The sequence below is a fragment of the Equus caballus genome, chromosome 10, assembly GCF_041296265.1.
Source record: "Equus caballus isolate H_3958 breed thoroughbred chromosome 10, TB-T2T, whole genome shotgun sequence".
Taxonomy (NCBI): domain Eukaryota; kingdom Metazoa; phylum Chordata; class Mammalia; order Perissodactyla; family Equidae; genus Equus; species Equus caballus.
In genome coordinates this window covers 21,021,864-21,040,553 of record NC_091693.1, presented here as the reverse complement: position 1 = coordinate 21,040,553, position 18,690 = coordinate 21,021,864, and the positions used below count along the sequence as shown (strand labels likewise).

The window sequence follows — 18,690 nt, the reverse complement described above, 5'->3', positions numbered from 1 at the left end:
CTTACTCCTCATTGAATCCATTATCTCTCAGAGATTTTCCTCATTTTTTTTAATTCTTAGTTCTCTTTCTTCCTCTGTCTGGCGCCATTCAGCCTGTCTATCTTCGATTATGCTAATTTTCTCCTCTATGTTGTCTACCCGGGCATTCAGGGAATCCGTATTCTGTTTTATCTGGTCCATTGTGTTTTTCATCTCAAGTAATTCTGTTTGATTCTTCTTTATGATTTCAATCTCTTTTGTGAAGTAACTCCAGAACTCGGCTTGTTTCTCTATCTTTCTCTCTACCTCATTGAGTTTTTTGATTATAGCTGCTCTGAATTCATTATCACTTAGTTTACCTAATTCCAAGTCCTCAGGACTTAATTCTGTGTTTTTATTGTTTTCCTTCTGGTCTGGGGCTTTTATAAATTGCTGGATGGTAGAGGAGCGGTTTTTTCGCATGGTGGTAGAATTCAGTTGCAGTTACAGCCTGTCGCCACTAGATGGGGGTCGAGAGCGGCGTGTTAGCTCTCCGCCTTCGGGGCAAGATGGCTGCGCCCACTGGCTTTGTTAGGAGGGAGGGGCTGTTACTCACACGCGCCAGTCTGGGTTCAGATCAGTTCTGTTCTCTAGTCTCCCAAGGCCCTTGATTTATAGGGTCCCTGTGGATGGAAGCTTTCCCCCCGTCAGCGGGTCTCCACTGAATCAGCGGCAGGAGTCCCGGATGATCGCCCGGTCGCGCGGCCCCTCCCCCGCTCCTTCCCGACTGGCGCAGCAGCGATGGCAGACTCTAGGGGAGGGAGCGATGTTCTCTCCTACCGTTCCGGCGCCTCCGAAGGTGTAAGTAAGGTTTATGATCTCCGCCTTCTTGGTATTGTAGGTCTCTAACGAGCTGGCATTATGTTTATTCTCTGAAATTCAGTTCTTCCAATCTTTTGTTGTATTTTGGAGGGGAGAGAATCCCGGGTGAGCTCACCCCGCCATTTTGCTCCACCCCTCTCTTGAATTGTTGATGTTTTTGTTGCTCCTATTCTCTCTTGATTGTTCAAGTTAAGATACATACACACACACACCAGCCACTTCCCAACACTGCTATTATCCAGCACACCAGTGACCTCTGCTAGTGAAATCCAAATGGCCATCTTTCTGTCCTCACCTCTCTGGACTCTGCAGCAGCAGGTGACCCAGGTGCATGGCTTCTCTAAGCAAAAGCCCTTCTTTACTTAACTACAAGATATCACACTTTTCTGAGTCCATTGACCTCGCTGACAGTCCCATTGCTGGTTGCTCCCCAACCAAATTGGGAGGGAAGAGCATTAGAGAAGGGAGGCACAGCCTATGCAAAGACCCAGGGGCACAAGTAAGCTTGTTCTGGTTGATGACGATGAAAAGCCCACTGTGGATGGAGCAAAGGGTGGGAGGCGGGAGGAGTGGCAGGAAGTGGACTGGACAGTGGGGCTAGGATCTGGGTAAGGCAAGTGAGGCACTCGCCTAAAATGGAAAATTAAAAGGAGCACAGAGGGGGCTGGCCCCGTGGCCGAGTGGTTAAGTTCGCGCGCTCCGCTGCAGGTGGCCCAGTGTTTCGTTGGTTTGAATCCTGGGCGCGGACATGACACTGCTCATCAAACCACGCTGAGGCAGCGTCCCACATACCACAACTAGAAGGACCCACAACGAAGAATATACAACTATGTACTGGGGGGGCTTTGGGGAGAAAAAGGAAAAAATAAAATCTTTAAAAAAAAAAAAAGGAGCACAGAAAAACTCAATAAGTGCGATAAATAACATTTGAATGCAAGATATTTAAATCAAAGTGAATGCAAAAGGAAAACCACAGAGAACAAAATATCAAAAACAGAAATAACCCAGCGTCAGTAAGAGTGCTCTTCTAACCAATTGGAGCCTGAGGCAGAAGGAAATATGTGTGTCCCTGTATATGTGTTTTCACGTATTTTTAATGGTCATTTTTTCCCCAGAAATTTAAATAATTGAAATATTTTTAGAAACCTGAAAGTTGTGTGTATTAAAACATCCTTTTAGGGGCCGGCACTGTGGCCGAGTGGTTAAGTTTGCACATTCTGCTTCAGCAGCCCAGGGTTTCACCAGTTCAGATCCTGGGCACTGATGTGGCACCGCTCGTCCAGCCATGCTGAGGCAGCGTCCCACATGGCACAACCAGAGGCACTCATAACTAGAATATACAACTGTGCACTGGGGGCTTTGGGGAGAAGAAGAAAAAAAAAGAAAAAAGAGGAAGATTGGCAACAGATGTTAGTTCAGGTGCCAATCTTTAAAAAAAAAAAAAACATCATTTTAAGTTTAAGGGTTTATCTGTACCCACCAGGATTTATTATAATTTTGCTTTCCTGGTTCTTCTGGAAGTAAATGTGGAAACAATCTTTTCAAAATCTCCTTTTTGGCTTCTCTCATTTTCTGCTGAGAATGCTGCCATGTGTGACAATTTCTGTTGATCAAGTTATGATTTTAAATAACTGTTAACTAACTTCAGTCTACTGATGTTATCATTATTTAGATTTTTGATATTGTCCTTATCATAGATGTTTTTCATTCATTTTGATTTTTTTTTAAATAGTGCAGTAAAGTGTTATCTCACTTACTGAAATTTTGGGCATCATTTTAAGTTTTGCATCTGAGGCGAGTGCCTCACTCTCCTCACCCAAACCCTGGCCCTTCTGGGGAGGTAGGTGCTGAGAGGCCAGAAGATACAGGGCTCAAGGATGAGGAGTTTGAGCTTCATTTTCTAGGTCAGGATTCAGTAAACTACGTAAAGCCCCTGGGTGAAATGTGGCCCAGTGCCTGTGTTTGTAAATAAAGTTTTATTAGAACACAGGCATGCTCATTCGTTTACATATGGTCTAAGGCTGCTTTCACACTGCAAATCAGAGTTGAATGACTCCAACAGAGACTGCAAGGCCCACAATCCAAAAATATTTACTATCTGGCTCTTGATAGAAAACTTTTGCCGGCAACTGCTCTAGATGGTGGGGGCAAACAGATGTTCAAATGCAGAAGAACTGGACCATGATGCCTTTTAGATGATCGATCTATGTAGGGAAAGGGAGGTGAGAGGCAGGGAGATGAGGGGTCCAGGAAAGAGATTCTGAAACCTTGGCAATGATGGAGATTGAGATGGAGAAAGGCAAACTGATGCTAGCTGTTCATAGGAGGAAAAATGGACAAGATGTGGTGAATTTTTGGCTATAGCAGAAGAAAGGGAGGATAGAGAGAGGGTGACTCCTCCACGCCTGGCCCAAAAGAAAGAGGAGGGTCCGTCATGCTGTCAGAAATATGGGGATCCAACTTGAAGGGAAGAATAGGAGGAGGAGGTGAGGAGAACAACTTTGGCCATGCTAAGTGGGGCAATCCAGAAAGCCAGCCTGGCGGAGGTGTCCAGGTAAGATGCTGGATGGGGAGGCGCCCAAGTCACTCACCTGAGAGACTAACCCTGTGACGGCATTTTCACCCTCCATGCTTGTGTCCCCCAAGCCTGCTGCTGACCTTGTTGCTTCCTTCCTGCAGGGCCTCACTCTGAGTGAAGAGATCGGAGAACCTTTCAGTCCAACCAGCTCAGGGTGCAGTGGGCAGACTGACCCGCTCCTCTGTTCTCTCTGAAGGGGCTGGAGTGAGTCACTGAGGTGGGAGGGGGTGGTCCTCTCCCAGAGACCCCAGGGTTGTGAACACAGGCTCCCTATCCTGGACAGTGGGGCAGAGGTTTGTGACAGACTCACTCAGGTGCCAGGGACCTCCTTCCTGCCCCCGCTTCAGGCTCTTGACCCACCCAGTCCCTCCAGCTCTGGGTTCAGAGATCTGTGGCTGCCTGTGCTTCCCACCCCAGGGCTCTCCCTCCCTCCCCAGGGTCACTGCTCACATGATGATGATGATGCAGAAGGACAGGAAGAGCAGGGCTGCAGCACCTGCTCCCCCAAATTCTCCTTGTTCCTCCAGAGCATGGCAAGGTCTTCTGGCCTCCAAACCTTTGCCCAAATGGTCTCCGTTCCCAGGATTTGGATGTGCAGGAGACACTGAGCAAGGAAGCCAGACTGGAGGTTGGTTGTTCACCCTGAGGGATGGTGAGGATTTCGTGAGAGATGAGACACGCACCTGAATTCACAGAAAGCTATTTTGAAGTGTGTGGCTGAGGGCTGGGAGGAAGTGGTGGGAATCCTGGGAGATGGTGCCTCCTCAGACTGATGCCAACTTCTTGAAACTTTTTGGGGGAAACACAACACAAATACAGAGAAGTGCCCCCACAAGAACAGCTCAGTGATTTATCACACAATGAACACCCTCCAAGAAATAGAATGTCAGGAACACCCAGGTCCTCCCCCTTGATCCCCCTCCCTATGCCCACACCCCACTCCCTCCAAGGAGCCCCAGCCTCACTATAATGCCAACTGATTCCTTGCTTTTCTCTGTGGTTTTATCATCTGAGCATGCTGCCTTTACTCACCCAAATACTGGAGTAGAAGCAATGTGTGATCATAGAGAAGGAAAGTGCCAGCTTTGAGCATCTATAGGTACTCTCATGCCATCACCAATTCCTATATTTTCAGCTGGAATCTCATCCTACAGCCCCATCCCCACCTGGGCCCCCCCTGTCCTGGCCACTCTCTCTCTCCCAGCAGGGGCAGCTGCAGCATCTGTGGTCAGAGGGCTAGGCCAGGCTTAGTCTGTTTTCCATGGTCCCCAATTTACAAAGAAAAGCAAAAGAATGGGAAGGAGAGACATGAGGAAGCCACAGAGAAACCAGTTGTGTGTAAAAGAGGAACTATGACCAATAGGCCAATAGAGCTGGGGGGGCCTTGTATTTCCACTTCTCCAATTTGCAGAAGACACCGAGGTCCAGAGTGCGCAAAGGAATTGTCCAAATCGCATGGTTGCCCCGTCTCATGCACCATTGTCTGCACTGGGAACCACTTCAACAATCTTGGTCTGCCCAGGATTCATTGAGCTGGGAGACAGGAAGCACATGTTAATGAGAGAAGAGGACTGTCAACTCTCTCCGTGAGTTGAGAGAGGAAACTTCATTCATTCATTCATTCATTCAACAATCATGTACACTGTGCCTTCAGGTCTCCAGTAAAGGGATGAATATGAGAGATCTAGACCTTGCCTTCGAGGAGAGCAACGTCTGGCTGGGAGAGTGGTTACCTGACAATTCCGTGCATAGGGTAAGTGACTGTGATGGGGAATCACACCTGGGTTGAGAGGGGCTCCTGCTCTTCTGGGAGCAAAGAGCCTAGTAGACATGTTAGGGACTCTCAGGCGGTCACAAGGGTTGTGAATTTCAAAGGCGATCCTGGTACCTGGGGAATTGCTGGACTCTCAGGTGTTATCTTCTCAATTCCACACACTCCTCTATGTGCTGGAGATTCTCCACCAGCTACCAGGTTCTGTGCTCTGTTTGTGACCAACCCCACCTCTGCCCCAGCAGGGGTCAGACCTCCACTCATAGGAGGTGCTCACTCTATCCTGGCTCCTTGGGATCCCTAGGAAAGGTCAGTGGTGCTATCCGTGGTGCTGATTCAGGGACAAATGGTGATTTGGAGATGTCCGCAGCCCTGTAGAGAGGCCTGATCACACAGAATAGGGACGTTATGCCTGGCTATAGGATGGCCAGGATGTCAGATGGTGCTGAGGAGGGCTCAGGTCAGCCTGGAAGGAGGGAGGCAGACCAGGGGAGCACCTCTACTTCTCACCCATGTCCTTCTGTTCACCCTCAGGAATGCCCTATGGACAAGGCCAAGTTGTCGTCACCAATCCAAGGGCAGGAAAGGCGAAGGATCTGTGTGGCCCCTTTAAATATCTGTTCCTATTTCATTATCTCAACATCCCTGACAAAGAGGGGTAACCTTCCTCATGGGATAGAGGAAGCAGCCAACACTCAGGCAGGTGAGTAGCTGTAGGAACTGGTCTCCAAAAACAATCCCAAGCAATCCTGCCCCTCCTTTGTACAAACATGTGGCTCCTCTCCTTACAAGATGGAATTTGTTATGATAATCTCCTCATTTGGAACCTGGATTGGGTCCATGACTGCTTTGTCCAAAAGAATATGGAGGACAAGATGTTCTGAGGCTTCACCAGCTCAGACATTAAGAAGGCCTTGTAACTTCCACTCCTGCCTCATGGATCCCTGGGCACCTGTGTAAGCAACCTAGGGGACTCTGATGGAGAGAGATGTTACATAGAGGAACACTGAAGGGTCAGATATCCAACTCCAGTCACCACCACCATCCCAACCTGACTTCCCAGAGCAAAACTAGGAGTGAAACTGCCCAGCTGGGCTCTGGTCAATTTGCAGAACCATGAGATAGAATAAAATGATTGCTTGGGCCACTGAGTTTTAGGGTGGTTTGATGACGTGCAGAAAGAGATAACTGAAACAGTAGCCACAGGAATCATAGCTGGGGGGGGGGGCAGTTGGAAATTTACACTTCTGAGCAATTACTGTACTTAAAGTATGATTTTTAAACAGTGATTTGAAGCCTTCAGTGAAGAAACCTGTGGAGGCTTTGCCAGGCTGGAACTACACTTCCCAGAATCCCCTTCCCTGTTAGCTTCCAGGTTCCAGTTGGCCACAAGAGAATGGAGCAGTTGAAGCAGCAGCCACCAGGCTCCGAGGATCAGTGGAGGTACAGCTGCTATGGCAGCCTTGCACATCATCGCTCGTCTGTTGGCTCACCTTGCTGATGTGACATTACAGCTGTTCAACTGCTCTGAGGAGAGGAGTGTGTTGGGGAAAGCCACTGACTGGAGTTCAGGGGGCAAAGACCGTCAAGCCTTTATACCTGGATCGGTGACCCTGTTGGACACTGGTGGCCAGACGTAGGTTTACAGTAACATGCAAATGATCCAGGAAAAGAGCATCTCCAGTATTTCTCTCCTACTAAGACATTGTCCCAGTACCTATTTGACCTGACAACTAGGGCCGTTTGCCAATCCATAGGAGCCCCATCTTCCCCAGGGCAAAGAGAAGAAAATGGCCCACCTCAGTGCTCAGAATGCCCAATGCCAAGCTCTGTGTCTGTGTGTGTGTGCTAAACATTGGCCTCCAAGGCCGATGTGATGGTTAATCTTATATGTCAACTTGACTTGGCTGTGAGATGCCCAGATTAAATATTATTAGTGGGTGTTTCCAGACAAGTTTGACATTTAACTTGGTGAATTCAGTAAAATAGATTTCCCTCCAAAATGAGAATGGGAATCATCCAATCTTTTGAGGCACTCAATAGAATAGAAAGCAGTGCAGGTAAAATTTCCAGGGTAACTGGATTCCAGCATCCTTAGGACATGGATCTCAGGTGTTTGCGTTAAGGTGAAGGAAGAGAAAAGTGCTGATCTCAGTGTCTGGGGGGGAACCCTCTGTGCTCGATCCTCTCCGAGTCTTTGAATGCTTCGCATGACCTTGAATGAGGAGAAAAGCCTACTTTTCTGAGACTTATGCTATCTGTCACATTCAGGAACAGCTCCTTATTTTAGTAACTACGTTTCAGGTAATAACCTCTCACCATTTGAAAGAAATGTGCCCCCGTGTCCCCATTATGTACATCTCTGAAGCTCAGGGAGCAGTTTTAGGCATGGGATCACCAAGGAGGTGTGATCTTCCCTGGGACATCTGTTCCATTTCTGGATCACGTTCATAGCCGCTGGGGCATCCTTTCCAGGAGTGGTCCCATCCTGACACCAGAAGACATGAGCTGGGTCAGAATCAATACTTTATATTTCCAACTGCTTTTTTGGTATTTTTTTGCCTGTTTTCATTTTAATAATCCTGGAGATCAAGAATTCACAGAGCAGCTTGGCAAGGTGAGCTGTTCCTTTTGTCTTTCCCCCTTTTGAACCACAACTAAATGGACATTCACTGACCAATGGGGGAAGCCCACACAGCACAACAGGATTCCTGAGAGACACACGCAGCTATACATCTGAGGGTGGATGGACTGACCCCCCGGGAAGTGGCAGAGAGAGATGAGCACACCCTGCTCTCCCCCGGTATCCCTGTGCATGGACCTGAGTGGTTTCCAACCTGGTGCAAGTGCCTGGAAAGTGGGAACATGCACCAGGGCGACTATGGGAGGAGGCGGTGCTAACCTTTAGCCTGGGCTCATGGTGGCTCTCCTGGTGGAGAGGAGGAGCTAACAATGTCCCTGTGCTGCCAAGGAGCAGCCACAGCTTGAGTCCCAGCAAGGAAACCCCACCCACCACGCACAGTGGCTCCAGGGACTGCGAAGCATAAACAGAGACTGCAGCAATCTACACACTGTGGCAAACGCTCCCCAGGCCAGCGCATGAGCGCTCATAGTGCTGCTGAGCCTCCAAAGAAAGAACATGTCCTGGGAGGTTGTGGGAATAGGCAGCAGCAGCTTTAGCCCACTGGTGATCACTTTCTGGTGGGGAGGGGGAGCTCAGAGTACCCCTGAGGCCCCAAAGGGTGGCCCTAGCCCAGCCAGGAAGCCCCGTCCACCAAGGGCAGTCCACACAAGTGCCTGAACACACCCCAGGTTGGGGCAAGCACCCATAACACCCCTACAGCTGCCAGCAGTTGGGATGGGGCCAGAAATGCTGCTCCTGCTTCCCCCTAGCGGTAATAGGGGGAATCTGCATCCTAAGAATACCACAAATGCCCCCCAAAAAGATTAACTCATCAAACACTGTGAGGAACTGCAGCAACAATTCAGACCAGAAGGAAAATGACAATCTCCAGAAACCAACCCAGAAGACAGAAATTTACAACCTAAAAGACACAGAATTCAAAATAACCATCATAAGGAAACTCAATGACTTACAGCTAAACAAGAAAGACAATTCAAGGAGCTGACCAATAAAATGAATCTGTGCACCAAAGAGATTGAAACTTTAAAAAAAAATCAAGCAGAAATTCTGGATATGAAAAACACAAATAATGAAATAAAAAATAATCTAGAATCATTAAGAAATAGAACTGATCTTATGGAGGAAAGAATTAGTCTTCTTGAGGATAAAAATGTAGAAATTCTACAGGTGGAGGAGGAGATAGAACTAAGATTTTTTTTTAATGAAGAAATTCTTTAAGAAATGTCTGACTCAATTAGGAAAAGCAACATAAGGATTATAGGTATTCCAGAGGGAGAAGCGAGGGAGAAAGGAGCAGAGAGCTTGTTCGAAGAAATAATTGCTGAGAACTTCCCAAACCCGAAAGTGGATTCAGATTTACAGGTAAATGAAGCTAATCGAATGCCCAACTTCAACAATGATAGAAGACCTTCTCCAAGGGATATAATAGTAAAAATGTCAAAAGTTTGTGATAAAGAAAAAATATTAGGAGCAGCAAGGCAGAAGAAAATAACCTACAAAGAAAACCCTATCAGACTTTCAGTGGATTTCTCAGCAGAAACTCTATGGGCTTAGGAGAGAACGGAATGATATGTTCAAAATACTGAAAGACAAAAACTTTGGACCAAGAATATTCTATCCAGTGAAACTTTCTTTCAGATATGATGGAGAAATAAACACTTTCTCAGATAAACAAAAGCTGAGGGATTTCATCACCAGTAGGCCTCCCCTACAAGAAATAATTCAAGATGCCCTCACACCAGCAACAAAAAGGTAAAGGCCTACAAAGCTCTGAGCAAGGAGATAAATAGACAGACATGATCAGAAACCTGAAGCTCTCTACTAGAGCAGGGAGGCAAAGACTCAATTATAACCTGAAAGAGAAAGGGAAAGAAAGCATCAAAAGTAATGATAAACACTTCAAATTAGCTACAAACTCACAAAATTAAAAACAGAACAATTTGTAACAGCAATTGCTCATAAGGGGAGAGGAAAGAAAAGGAACCTGCTTAGGTTAATGGAGATAAGAGGCTATAAGAAAATGGACTATCTCATCTCCAATATCTGTCATACAATCCTCATGGTAACCACTAAACAAAAAATCAGAGCAGAGCCACAGTTCACAAAAAGAGAGAAAACTGAGAGATCTCCCTCAGAAAACCAACAAAATGAAATGACAGTCCAAAAATACGAAGGGAGAGAAACAGTGGAAACACAGAACAACAAGAAAACAAGAGATAAAAAGGCAGCATTAAGCCCTCATATAACAATCATCACTCCAAATGGAAATAGATTGTATTCTCCAATCAAAAGACACAGAGTATCTGGATGGATTAAAAAACAAGACTCAACAATATGCTGCCCACAGGAAATGCAGCTCGGCTCCAAAGACAAACATAGGCTCAGAGTGAAGGGATGGAACATGATACTCCAAGCTAATGACCAAGAAAATAAAGCAGCTGTTGCCATACTTTTATTAGACAAAGCAGACTTTTAAAAAGTTAAAAAAGTTAAAACAAAACAATGAGAGACAAAGAGGGGCAGTATATAATGACAAAAGGGACATTCCACCAAGAAGACACAACACTTATTAATATATATACACCTAACACAGGAGCACCAAAGTACATAAAGCAATTATTAACAGACCTAAAAGGAGAAAGTAACAGCAACACCATAACAGTAGGGGACCTCAACATTCCACTTACTTCAGTGGACAGATCATCCAGACAAAAAGTCCACAGGGAAATAGACTTAAAAGAAACACTTGATCAGATGGATTTAATAGATATCTAGAGAGCATTCCATCCAAACGGCAGAATATACATTCTTCTCAAGTGTCCATGGAACATTGTCAAAGATAGACCATATTTTGGGTAATAAGACAAGCCTCAATAAATTCAAGAAGATTGAAATCATCCCAACCATCTTTTCAGACCACAACGCTATGAAGCTAGAAATCAACCACAAGAACAAAACAGGGAAAGTCAGAAATATGTGGAGACTAAACAACATGCTATTGAACAGCCTTTGGATCACTGAAGAAAACAAAGGGGAAATTAAAAAATGCCCAAGGACAAACGAAAATGAAAATACAACATACCAACTCTTACAACATGTGACAAAAGTGGTCATAAGAGGGAAATTCATAGCAATACAGGCCCACCTCAACAAGCAAGAAAAATCTCAAAAAGGTAATCTTAAAATGCACCTAACAGAGCTAGAAAAAAGAACAGACAAAGCCAAAAGTCAACAGAAGGAGGGAAATAATAAAAATCAGAGCAAAAATAAGTGGAACAGAGACTAAAAAAAAAAAAAGGTAGAAAGGATTAGTGAAACTACAAGCTGGTTCTTTGAGAAGAAAAAGAAAATTGACAAACCCTTAGCCAGACTCACCAAGAAAAACAGAGAGAAGGCTCAAATAAATAAAATTAGAAATGAAAGAGGAGAAATTACAACAGATAATGCAGAAATGCAAAGGATTATAAGAGAATACTATGAAAAACTATATGCCCACAAATTCGATAACCTAGAAGAAAGGGATGAATTCCTAGATTCATACAACGTCCCAAAACTGAATCAAGAAGAAAGAGATAATCTGAATAGACTAATCACAAGTACAGAGATTGAAACAGTAATCAAAGACCTCCCCAAAAGCAAAAGCCCAAGACCAGATAGAGTCTCTGGAGAATTCTACCAAACATTCCAAGAAGATTTAGTACCTACCCTTCTCAAACTATTCTGAAAAAATTGAAGAAGATGGAAAGCTTCCTAACACATTCTGTGAGGCCAACATTACCCTTATACCAAAACCAGACAAGGACAACACGAAAGAGGAAAACTATAGACCAATATCACTGATGAACTTAGATGCAAAAATCCTCAACAAAATATTGGCAAACCAAATGCAGGAACATATTAAAAGAATCGTACACCAGGATCAAGTGGGATTCATTCCAGGGACGCAGGCATGGCTCAGCATCCACAAATCAATCAATGTGATAAACCACATTAACAAAATGAGTCTTAAAACTCACGTGATCATCTCAACAGATACAGAGAAAGCATTTGACAAGATCCAACAGCCATTTATGATAAAAACTCTCAATAAAATGGATATTGAAGGAAAGTACCTCAACATAATAAAGGCCATATATGACAAATCCACAACCAACATCATACTTAATGGTGAAAACCTGGAAGCCATCCTTCTGAAAACAGGAGCAAGACAAGAGTGCCCACCCTCACCACTCTTACTCAACAAAGTACTGGAGGTATTGGCCAGAGCAATTAGGCAAGAAAAAGAAATAAAAGGAACCCAAATTGGGAAGGAAGAAGTGAAACTTTTGCTATTTGCAGATGATATGATTTTATATATAGAAAACCCTAAAGAATCCACCAGAAAACTAATGGAAATAATCAACAACTACAGAAAAGTTGAATGGTACAAAATCAATTTTAAAAAATCAATTGCATTCCAAGACACTAACAATGAACTAACAGAAAAACAAATAAAGAATAAAATCACATTTACAACCGCAACAAAAAGAATAAAATACCTAGGAATAAACTTAACCAAAGAGGTAAAAGACCTGTACAATGGAAACTAAAAGACATTATTGAAAGAAATTGAAGAAAATATAAGGAAATGGAAAGATATTCCATGCTCATGGGTCGGAAGAATAAACATAGTCACAATGTCCATATTACCTAAAGCAATCTACAGATTCAGTGCAATCCCAATAAAAATCCCAATGACATTCTTCACAGAAATAGAACAAAAAACCCAAAAATAAATACGGAATAAGAAAAGACCCCGAATAGCCAAAGCAATCCTGAGAAAAAAGAACAAAGCTGGAGGCATCACAATCCCTGACTTCAAAACATACTACAAAGCTATAGTAATTAAAACAACATGGTACTGGCACAAAAAGAGACAAACAGATCAATGGATCAGAACTGAAAACCCAGAAACAAAACCACACATCTGTGGACAGTTAATCTTTGACAAAGGAGCCAAGAACATACAATGGAGAAAGGAAAGTCTCTTCAACAAATGGTGTTGGGAAAACTGGACAGCTACACGCAAAAGAATGAAAGTAACTATTATCTTGCACCATAGATAAAAAATAACTCTAAATGGATCAAAGATTTGAATGTAAGAACTGAAACTATAAAAATCTTAGAAGAAAATACAAGCAGTACACTTTTTGACATTGGTCTTAGCCACATCTTTTCAAATACCATGCCTACATGGTTAAGGGAAACAAAAGAAAAAGTTAACAAATGGGACTACATCATACTAAAAAGCTTCTGCAAAGCAAAGTAAGCCATCAACAAAATGGAAAACAACGCACCAACTGGGAGAAAATATTTGCAAATCATTCATCAGACAAGGGGTTATCTCCAAAGCATATAAAGAACTCACACAACTCAACAACAAAATAAACAAACAACCAGATCAAAAAATGAGCAAAGGATATGAACAGACATTTTTCCAAGGAAGATATACAGATGGCCAACAGACACACAAAAAGATGCTCAACATCACTAATCATTAGGGAAATGCAAATCAAATCTACAACAAGATATCACCTTACACCCGTTAGAGTGGCTATAATCACCAAGACAAAAAAACAACAAATGTTGGAAAGGTTGTGGAGAAAAGGCGACCCACATACACTGTTGGTGGGAATGCAAACTGGTGCAGCCACTGTGGAAAACAGCATGGAGATTCCTCAAAAAACTAAAAATAGAACTACCATATGGCCCAGCTATCCCACTACTGGGTATCTACCCAAACAACTTGAAATCAACAATCCAAAGTAACATATGTACCCCTATGTTCAGCACAGCACTATTCACAATAGCCAAGACATGGAAACAATCCAAGTGCCCATCAACCAATGATTGGATAAAGAAGATGTGGTGTATATATATATATATATATATATATGATGGAATACTACTCAGCCATAAAAAAGACAAAATCATCCCATTTGCAGAAACATGGATGGACCTGGAGGGAATTGTGCTAAGCGAAATAAGCCAGACTGAGAAAGACAAACACCAGATGATTTCACTCGTATGTGGAATATAAACAAACACATGGACAAAGGAAACAGTTCAGTGGTTACCAGGGGAATACGAGTTGGGAGTTGGCACAGGGGGTGAAGGGGAGCACTTATGTGGTGACAGTCAAGAAATAATGTACAACTGAAATTTCACAATGATGTAAACTATTATGAATCTCAATAAAATAAATGATAATCCTGGAGATTAGTGGAATTCCTTGTGAGTATCCTTGACGACTAATGATATGGAGAAACTTCTCATATTCTTATAGGGAATTTGAACATCTTCCTCTGTGAAGGGCTTAAGTGATTTGCCCATTTTTCTATTCAGATGTTGATTGTTTTTTGAGGAAGATTAGCCCTGAGCTAACATCTGCTGCCAATCCTCCTCTTTTTTTGCTGAGGAAGGCTGGTCCTGAGCTAACACCTGTGCCCAAATCCCTCTACTTTATATGTGGGATGCCTGCCACAGCATGGCTTGAAAAGCGATGTGTAGGTCTGCACCCAGGATCCAAACCAGTGAAACCCAGGCCACCGTATCAGAACATACAAACCTAACCATTGCACCACCAGGCCGGCCCCAATCTTTTTCTTATCAATTTTTACAGGTACTTAAATATTCTGCATACAAGTTCTTTCTTGGATAGTTTTATTACAAATATCTTCATCATGGCATCTTTTATGGAAAACTTCTTAATTCTAATGTAGTCAAGTTTATCAATCTTTTCCATCACTATTAATAAATGCTTGCCCTATTTAAGAAATACTTGCATAGCCCCAAGAACACACATATGGTCTTTTAGATTTTCTAACAAAATATCTAAAGTTTCACTATTTACATTTAAGTATCCAAACTATTAGTAAGGAATTTTCATGTACTATGTTATGTAGGTATTAGAATTCATTTTTTTATGATTTTTTGTCCCTCTTAGGTCCTTTACAACAAAATAAGACTATCTAGATAATGACTGGTACTGCATTCCTTCTACTGGGCAAGAACATGTAGAGAGAGATCTCTGAGAAAAAGAGTCAGAGGGAAGACCAAAGCTAAAGGTGGAAAAAACATTGAAAAACCTCTTCTACAAGCCAGCCATAACTATAAGTTGTGCTAGAGGAATTTGAAGCTCTGCTGACTGAAGGTAACTACCCCAACCACAAAACCAAAAGCCAGCCCAATTCTGACCGGATGGTACAAATTCCCACATTAAGGTCCCAACAGGAGAAGAGGCTTGCCCATTTCCAGGAATAAGCTCTGTTTACCTCAGTCTCTACTCTTCTACGCCCTATGTCCAACAGTCGATAAAAATTTTGAAACACTCAAAAAGCACGAAATATCAACCAACTTTCAAGAGTCAAAGCAATCAACAGAAAAAGCCTCAGATGTGATCCAGACGTTGGAACCATCGGACAGAGACATGAACACAACTATAATTATTATGTTAAAATCTCTAATGGAAAAGGTGGGGAAAATGCTTGATCACCTGGGGAATTTCAACAGAAAGATGATAATTTTAAAAAAGAGATCGATGGAAATGGTAGAAATTTTTAAAATATAGCAGAAATGGACAACGCCTTTGACAGACTCAACAGACTTGAAAGAATTGAGAAAAGAATCCATAAACTCTATGATTAATTCATAGAAATTATCCAAACTGATGTGAAAAGTTTCAGTAAGGATACTGGGAGAAGATCACATTTTTATTTAACTTTTTTCCAAAATTATGAAAGAGAGAATAGAATAATATCCCCATCACCTAGATTTAACAATTATTTTCACATTTTTCTTGAGCTATTATGAGTCATTATTCGGTTTTATTAAGTTCTTCCATACAGCAAACACCTAAACAGAATTGCCTTCTGCTCCTTGCATTATTAGTGCTTCCGGACTGTATTCTTTGGCTTGCACATTCTTCTATCTTTCTGCTCCCTTTCTCCTGTAGTATGTTTGCATAGCATTCATGGGATTTCTTTTCGTGTCCTCATGCTTAACACAAGTAGTCTGTCCAGACATTGCGTCTGAATCCTCCTGTCTGAGCTAGTGTTTCGGGAGTGGGTGTTACTTTCAGTGGACTTATCTTAGACCTAAGGGTCTGGGGATGAGGAGAGAGAAAGAGGGTAGAATTTCGATTGAACGTCTACTCTGTGCCAACACCATCCCACCTGTGAGGTACTTTGGTGCCCATGACACAGTCTATAATATCATCAACACCACGTGTCACTTCCCAGAGGCAACAACATTTGACTACCACCTTGGGATACTTCCTTCCTTTTTTCTAGACATTTGTGTTCCTTGCCATTTTGACCCTCTTGGAGGTATGGTTTTATGTTGTTGTTCTATTTTATTTTTCTGGATAATTACCTAGCCCTCTAGATTTCATCCCACTGGTTGTTTTTAAGAGGAGATGTGCTACATTTAATAAATCTCTCAAATGAGGTTGGGCATTTGTTTTGTTTCCACTTTATTTTAAGTGAAAGCGTGAGAACATCACTGCCTTTGGAGATGATCAGTGTTTCCAGTTCTTTCTAATTTGGCAACTGGAATAAACTTTCTAGAAGAAAGATCGGTAGAACTCACGCTGTTGGTTAGAACTTTTCAGTCGCCCACTCACTCGTTTTCTCTACATCATTGCCCAGCTTTTTCCCACCTGAACATCTTAAGCTGATGGAGCTCACACAAGAATCTCGCACTCTGGAGTCCACATCCTTTGAGGCACATGGAGGAGTTGGGGGAAGTAACCAAAGTCTGGTTGCTGTTAGAAGGAAGGAAGTGCAATGGATTTATGACCAAAAAGGGAGTTTCTTTTCCCATAATGTCACTTCCTTTCAGTAATCTCCTTTTTCAACTTCCTCAAACAAAGCATGAAAAGAGGAAACAAAGTTGTGAAATGTCAGTGTTGTGGTTTCTCTTTTCACTACATCCTCCTGATTTTCTGATGGGGAACCAGTCAAACGTCCCAGGCTTATATAGTAACATGTTGATCACAAGCGACAGGAACCATAGTTGATCCCAGCAAAGGGGAATTTTATGAGAAGATTCTGAGGTCTTCACATCATTAAAGAAGAGCAAAACCACCTTTGGGGAAAGACAGTCTCCTGAGCCCCTCGTACTCCTACAAGTCTTGCTGGGTCTGCCCATAACATGATGCTCTGACTGCTCCTTACGTGGCCAAGTTCTCATGGCTGTGTTTGCAGGGGACAACCTTAAGATATGAGATAATGTCTCCCTCCAGGACAAAGAGAAGACTCACTTACAGCTGTCTGTGAAAATGGTAGACTCTGAATTTGCTCATCTTTGCCTCCTGGGGACCTATCAACCTGACTCAGAGGATTATCTGGGACTTATCCTATCAACAAAATTTTCTGAACTGCTCTGGGAGTCAAAACAGACCGAATCCTTGTCCCCATGGGCTCATCACCCAGCAGGATGGGGAACATTGAAGGTGCCATTATAGACAACATCAGGACAGTTAGGAAAGTGCTGGAGTCAGAAAAAAGACCTGGGCTGGAGAAAGAGATTTTGCAAGGAAAAGCATCACATCTTTTAATATCTAAAATATTTATTGGGAGCTTATGTTGTGTCAAGCATTGTTCTTGGTGAACAAAATAGACAAAAATACCTTCACCCAGTATCACAGACTTGCCCTTTGGGATGGGCAGTGAGAAAACAGTGCCCAGGCAGGAACAGAGGGAGAAAAGAAAGAAGGAAAGAAAAAAAGAGAGGAAAGAATGAGAGCATGAGGGAGAAAGAAAGAGAAGAGTGAGATAAAGAGAGAGAGATACTCTTCACGGTCGCGTCTATGGAAATGTGGACGGCCAGCCTGGCAGCTGTGGTCATCAGGGCACTTGGGAATTGCTTGACTCTTTGAATGTTCAGAAATCAGTTAGGACAGTGCCCTGGGTACAAGGCAGACCTCCAGGGCCCGCTGATTAAGATCCTCTTGTGCCATTGGGATCATCTACGTGAATTCAACCTGGTCCCTCCACTTGCTGGCCTATGTGGCTTTGGGCTGCTCACCCAAGCCTCCTCTGTGACATGGGGACAGGGCTGACCCTCTCACAATCACTGTGAGGATTGAATGAGACAGGGCAGGTGAGAAACTGATGTACAGTAGGTGCTGAGCAAATGTGTTAGTTCCCTGTGGCTGCTGTGATGAATTACCACAAACCAGGTGGATTAAAACAGCAGGAATTTATTCTCTCACAGTTGAGAGGCTAGAAGATCAAAATCAAGGTTTCAGCAGGGCCACGGTCCCACAGAAGGCTCTAGAGAAGAATCCTTCCTCGCCCCTTCTACTTCTGGCGGTTAAGAGCAATCCTTGGCATTTCTTGCCTTCCGGCATCACAACACTCTAATCTCTGCCTCCATTGTCACACGGCCTTCTTCCCTACATGTGTTTGTGTCAAAATTTCCCTCTTTATATTAGGACAGCAGTCATTGGATTTAGAGTGCCACCCAATCGAGTCTGACCTCAGATTAACTTGGTCACATCTGCAAAGACCCATCTCCAAATAAAATCACATTCACAGGTACCAGGGGTGAGAACTTAAATACACCTTTTCGGGAGACACAGTTCAACCTGCAACAACAGGTATTCGTTATTAGGATGTTCCCACTGTCCATCTCCAGTCCTACCTTCCTTCTGAGCTCCAGACCATCCATCTCTCCAGCTGCCTGCTGGATGCTGGTCTCCATGGGAGACCCAGAGACCCTCGTGCTCTCAATATGTGACTCTGACCGCGTCATCTCCATCTCGGCTCTGCCCCCCAACACTTGAGAGAAATGAAAACACACCTGGACACAGTC

At 43.4% G+C, this 18,690-nt stretch overlaps 1 long non-coding RNA gene across 2 annotated transcripts; it reads left to right on the top strand.

Annotated features, from left to right (window-relative positions):
- Positions 1–491: 491 nt before the first annotated feature.
- LOC102148235 (uncharacterized) lies at positions 492–8,858 on the top strand. Of its 2 annotated transcripts, XR_011422493.1 has the most exons (6): positions 496–819; positions 3,520–3,622; positions 3,946–4,046; positions 5,073–5,171; positions 5,724–5,892; positions 6,476–7,806. It is a non-coding gene; the product is annotated as an uncharacterized lncRNA (long non-coding RNA). The 2 variants fall into 2 exon arrangements; XR_002810762.2 differs by lacking the exons at positions 3,520–3,622; positions 3,946–4,046 and having other exon boundaries at positions 492–819; positions 6,476–8,858.
- The last annotated feature ends 9,832 nt before the right edge of the window (positions 8,859–18,690 follow it).